The sequence below is a fragment of the Miscanthus floridulus genome, chromosome 14 (genome assembly GCF_019320115.1).
Source record: "Miscanthus floridulus cultivar M001 chromosome 14, ASM1932011v1, whole genome shotgun sequence".
Lineage (NCBI taxonomy): Eukaryota > Viridiplantae > Streptophyta > Magnoliopsida > Poales > Poaceae > Miscanthus > Miscanthus floridulus.
This window is the reverse complement of record NC_089593.1, coordinates 59,640,038-59,646,089: the sequence shown is the minus strand read 5'-3', so window position 1 is coordinate 59,646,089 and position 6,052 is coordinate 59,640,038.

Here is a 6,052-nt window from a genome sequence, read left to right as displayed (position 1 = left end):
AAGTTGATGAACACTTGGTGGTGTTAGCATATTTGCAAAGGTGTTGAAAAAGGTGAAGAAATGGAGGCAAAACCGGGCTTGGGGTGCTGCCCTAGGGGCACCGCCACCGCCTGTCCGGTGCACCGCCACCCCTGTGGCGGTGACCGTCTAGGAGGCCAAGAGGAGAGGGTTGCCCTGGGGGCACCGCCACCTTGTCCGGTGGCACCGCCACCCCTAGGGCGGTTGTTGACATTTCTTAGCGTCGCTACTAGGAACAGAGTTTTAAATCTAGTCCCTAGCAACAGCGCCAGAAATGCTTATTGGTATTTATTAATGTGTCACTTGTTTTTAATTAGCCACCTATTACAAACCTATATCTCCTAATTTTACTAGGTTGTTATCCCTAGTGATGATATCAGAGATAGTTGTTGGTACTACATAGCATTACTACTAGAATAATACTAAGCATATCTTTATTAATTATGTGACTAGGAAGAATAGATATGAATATATATATTTATATGAAAGGAATCTACAAGCGCACAGATAATATACCATTGTAGCATTTTATCTGAGAGTATTTCAGGTATCGTTATTTATATTTTTACCATAGGGAAGGTCTAGCATGGACATGCATTGATAACTTATACTATTGAAAGAGAAGTAAACTATAACCAATATTCTACTCATAATAGGGGTAAGTCATAGGATAAGATATATATATATATATATGATAAGTATTGATCAATGATAATAACAAATCACTTAGAGTACTCCTTTCTATGGCATTAGCATGGTCAGGTAGAATATTAGAGGAATAATTCCTAAGTCATTCTTAATTACAAGTCAAAGCATACATTGATTAATGCAATTATACCTAGTAATCATTGCTAAGATCATCATCATATCTACATATAAGGGATATTACTAAGGAAGATTAAGAACATAGCTTGCTCTTCCTTCGTAACCGAACCTTACGTGTGCCTATATTCGGGGAGTGGACTACAAAGGACTCAACGGGAGTGTCACATCTGCGATCTACCATATGACCCAGAATATAGGGTGTATCCATAGGTAAACAACGTATAAGCACCACGCTTACACAATGTCGACCACCCACCCATGGATCCTTAGAGTGAGCGCTATACGAACTTATGCATGAACATAATGATAATCCAACTATACTAAGCATATAATCAAAGTAGACCATGAACATTATAACAAAGAACATGAATAAGATGAATACTAATATTGTCATAACAATTGTAACTAGCATGTAAAAGTAATGGAGATTCAAAAGAGAGAGGGGTATAAAGATTATACCAAACCACGCTCCTGACAAGATTGGGAATCCAAGCGAAGCTTGCTTGCCTTCCTCTAGACCTAGCCTAACTAGCTATGCCCTAGAATATGGTGGAGCTCTAATGATGATTAGGGTTTCTGTCTTCTCAAATGACTTATGCCTTCTCAGGGGGCAAGAGCTGATATATATAGGCCGAAGCATCCAATGTGAGCCCTTGGAACAAACTGACTTAAAGGACGGCGTAGATGCAACCTAGGAGGTGGTGGAGAACTGACATAACAACGAGGGGCTGATAGGTGGGCCCCAGGGGCCGGACGGCTTACAGGCGGCAACGTCTCGCCCTCCGCTGTGGTGTGGAGTCCTCTCGAGTCTTCTAGAGTCCGTTTCACTGTGGATAAGCACAATTAAATCTGACATATAGGTCCACCTTGACGGTTTTCTAGATAAACCCTATAGAAAATACAGATTCACTAAAACTCGTGGAATTTGTTAGTTTAAACCCCTAAACCTTCATTGGTGATGATATCTATGCCCTTATACATGTTATATTGATGGTTTATAATGGTTATTAACTACCGTCAACAGCGGTGCCCACCTAGACGTGGTAAAGCAAGGCTAGAGCTGAGGCTGGCAGTGGAAGGGGTGGTATGCACCGCCATTGGCAGGTCGGTGCACCACCTGGTCACCGCCACTAGTGAGGTGGGGCCACCACTGTTTTTCACCCGAGAGCGAGGGAAGCCGAGCTGGTCACCGTCGTGGGCACCGCCGCCCTGATGGCGATGCACCGCCATAAAAATCTAGAGAAGGGGGTATTCGGGCAGATGGCCTGGTGGTCACCGCGCACCCTAGGGGCAGTGCTACCGCAACCCCAGTCCGGTGACCAATGGCTAGTTTGGAATTCGACCATTGGGAGGGGCACCACTGTGTCTGGTGGCAGGCATCGCAGTGTTTGGTGCCCTCGCAGAAAAGGGATCTTTGCTCCAACGGCTCTATTTGGCTTAGGGGCTATAAATAGAGGTGGAGCTCGGGCATTTGACTGGTTGAGCACCCTTGGGATTGAGTGTCCATGCTTGGGGAGTGCTTGAGAGCCCTCTAACTCACTTGTGCTTGATAGTGATCATCCGATTGAGTGAGTGAGCGATTCTAGTGCGATTGCATCATAAGGTTGCATCGTATGCCATTAGGTGATAGAGTTGCAAGCCGGTGGTGCTTATTACTCTTGGAGGTTGCCACCTCCTAGATGGCTTGGTGGCTTGTGACTTCATTGAAGCACGTGAGAAGATTGTGCGGTGCTCCAGAGGAGGATTTGTGAGGGGGATTGTGCTCACCCTGCGGGGATCGCGAAGAGCAACTCTAGTTGAGCGTGTCATTGAGCTACCCTCACTTTCGGGGTAAGTTTTTGCGGTGCCCGATGTACGGGCTTGACGGGTGATGCCAATTGGCCGCCGAACCACCAAGTGAACGGTCGATACAACAAGGACATAGCTTGGTGGCAACCAAGTAAACCTCGGGAGAAAATCACCGTGTCAATATTGTCTTCATCATCTTCTCGGTGGTTTGCTTTCCGCGAAATACAAGCTTGTATTGCTTTCATTTACATTGTGCTTGTGTAGTTGCTCTTGTGACTAGCTTAGCTTTAGTAGCTTGCTAGTTGCCTTCTTGCTTGTGTAGCATAGAAGTAGTTCCCTTGAGTGGCTAATTTGGTTTTAGTAACCTTGTTAGTCACATTGCTTGGTTTGTGTAGCTAAGTAATTTGCACCCTCTAATTTGGCTTGTGTAGCCTTGTTATTGAGCATTGCTAGTGAGCTTAGGGGCTTTGTGCTTTTGCTTCACTAGTTGTGTAGGAGCTCCCTCGGTTGTGTGAAGTACTAGTGCATAGGTTTGTGTGACTTTGCTCTAGAATTGATTAGGTGAGCTCTAGCTAGCCCGGTACCTTTGTTGCTTAATTAAGATCTTTTTAAGGTGCTTGTGAACTTAGATAGAGGGGTGTAGTTTTGGCTAGACCGATAGTTCTAAGTCCGCATTTGTTTCGGTTAGCCAGCGCGATTAATTTTAGAAAGGACTATTCACCCTCCTCTAGCGCTATCTCGACCCTACAGGGGTATAGAATGGCCGATTGGGGAGGTAGGTAGGCCAGGCGGTGAGAATGGTGGTTGGACGGCTTAGGGGAGCTGGCGGCGGCAGGTGCGGTCGGGCCAGGTCGGAACGGGGAGGCTCACCGGAGCTGGAGAAGATGGCGGCGGTGGGGGGTGGGGAAGAGGGCGGCCGCCACAGGCGCGAACCCTAGCGCCCGCGGTGGGACGGTGGCCGACGGCGGGGGCGAGGGCGTTGGAGTCGGGGAAGAGGGCTACTGTGTGTTTTTTTTTACTAAAAACTAATGTCCCAGGAGGTGTGCGCGGAACCTCTAAATACTGTGCGCGCATGCTTTAGCAAAGTTCAGAAAATAAATGGACCAAACCCAAGTGCTCACGTCGTCCAAAGGTTATCCTCCAGCCCAGAGCCCGTCCTCCAAGCGCAACATCCATTTTAGATGAGTTGGGCCGCCCGAACGATGGAAGAAGGGTGGGAGTAGGCCCGAGGCTTTTACCTGTGTACCCTTAAAAAAGATGTCACACTCCTGCGTACCCCTCAAAAGTTGGTCGTCATCTACATGCCCTCGCTCGAACTTTTTTTTCCCCTCACGCCATTCCGTCGGCATTTGCTCCTAACGGTGGGTAACGGCTCTGGAGAATGACTCAATTGCCCTTGGGCTTGTATGGGCGTCTGAACTTTTTCGTTTCCCCTGTGCCATTGCCAGGCCAATTGGGACCTCCGACGAAGCATCCGAAGGACCAGTTGCGGCTGTACACTGGCTGGCAGGTGGGCCCGGACTTCCGTCGGTGCCCTGGCTGACGTCTGCAGTTGGGATTATTTCTTGTCATCTTTTTGCATTTGCATTAGCATAACTACAGCAACCTCAAATCAAAATGAAACTCGATCGACGATGTACGCACGCCTTCACATCCCACTCGAGTGCCATTTTTCTGCAGATTAATTATTTTTCTAGATATATGTATGGCATGGAGTACATACGTACTAATAATGTAGATTATACGGCCAGGAGTAATATTCTTACTACTGGTTTTGGGTAATCATTTTCCAAGAATCTTGAGGAGTCAGAACATTGACCAAAATTATAGAGATGAATTACAAAGATCGATAACATCAAATAAGTATACTTAGTTGGTATCATACATATTATTATTTCATCGTATAATTTTGGTCAAATTTGAGATTATTTGACTCTCGAAGGTTATCGGAACGACGTATAGTTTGAGACAGAGGAAGTATGTATCCTGTTGAGTTGTCTGCCTCCATCAGCGATGCAAAGACCGTACTCGATCCGGACAGTTGTCTCGTGGCAGATTATATATATATATATATATATATATATATATATATATATATATATATATATATATATATATATATATATATATATATGGCGCTAGCGTAGTAGCTAGCTAGTGTGAACAGCCGTCGTCGTGCACGTCGATCTAGTTTTGTGCTGCGTGCATATGCATTTGCATGCTAGCGTGATCGTAATTGTTGTTGCCTCGCATGTGCATGCAACTGAACTTAAGCCGCACGTCATGGCACGGACGGATGATGCATCCGCCATTCCGGCCCATCTCTCGCGCCTGGCCTGATTCTGTACGCTACCTCCAGGCCTTGACATGTGCGTGACCTGTGTCGTGTCGTGACGTGTTATTGGATGATGGAGACGTGCATGGCCATGGCCGGGCGTACGCACGCACGCACACTTGGACGGACAGAGAGGACAGGTTCTGTCTGTTCCTGCCCTGTTGGGTCGCATGCATGCCTCTTGGCCCTGCCGCCTTGCCCTGCGCTCGCTTTTCTCGTCGTCCTTTGGACGGGAGTCGGGAGTCGGGAGTCGGGAGAGATTTGAATGCACGGTATGGTTGAGTTCACCGTCTTTGTTTTACAGCAGAGCTCACCGTCTTTGACCATGGCTTTTGGTCGCACATGGAGATTTGCATGCATGCACGCACAAGTGCGCGCGACTTCGTGCAATTTATCATGCATGCATGCTGCCACAGTGATACATTTTTTTTGAGAGAGAACACAATGATACATTTATTTGTGTCACTGCACGTAGAGCTACTAGGCACCAGAGCTACCACATACCTGACGCAACTGATCATCTGGCATCTGCGTTTCACATTTTGCTTTGCTGGACTCGGATCCGAGGGCACGTACGTGTGCATCCATACGCCAGTAAAACAGCTAGCATGCAAGTCGTGCACTGTTGCACTTTGCACTGTCGAAATTAATTGAACATGTAAACAGACGAATCGACCTCGCAAAAAAAAAGCATACACCGTACCAGTGCACCAACAGTATACAGGTTAATAAACAACAGTAGTACGTTCAATCAAAGTACTGTGCTCAGTAGTACGTGTACGTGCATGCATGGCCCCTGCAGTTCATTTCTTGAAAATATGTGTACGTGCGTCGGGCAATGATCCAGCGCCTGTCCCACATGTCCCCTCCAGTAGTCCTCATTGCAATGGCCCCTCCAGCGCACGTTCAATCAAAGGACCGACAGGCTTGAAAATATGGCCCCTCCAGCGCTCATTGCAATGATCCAGGGGCAAGGATGGTATTTTTCTAGTTCGGTCCCACACGTCAGAGCCACCAAATGGTCAACACCTAAGAGAATGCTGACGAAATAGCGTGAGGGAAAAGAAAAGTTCGAGTGAGAACATA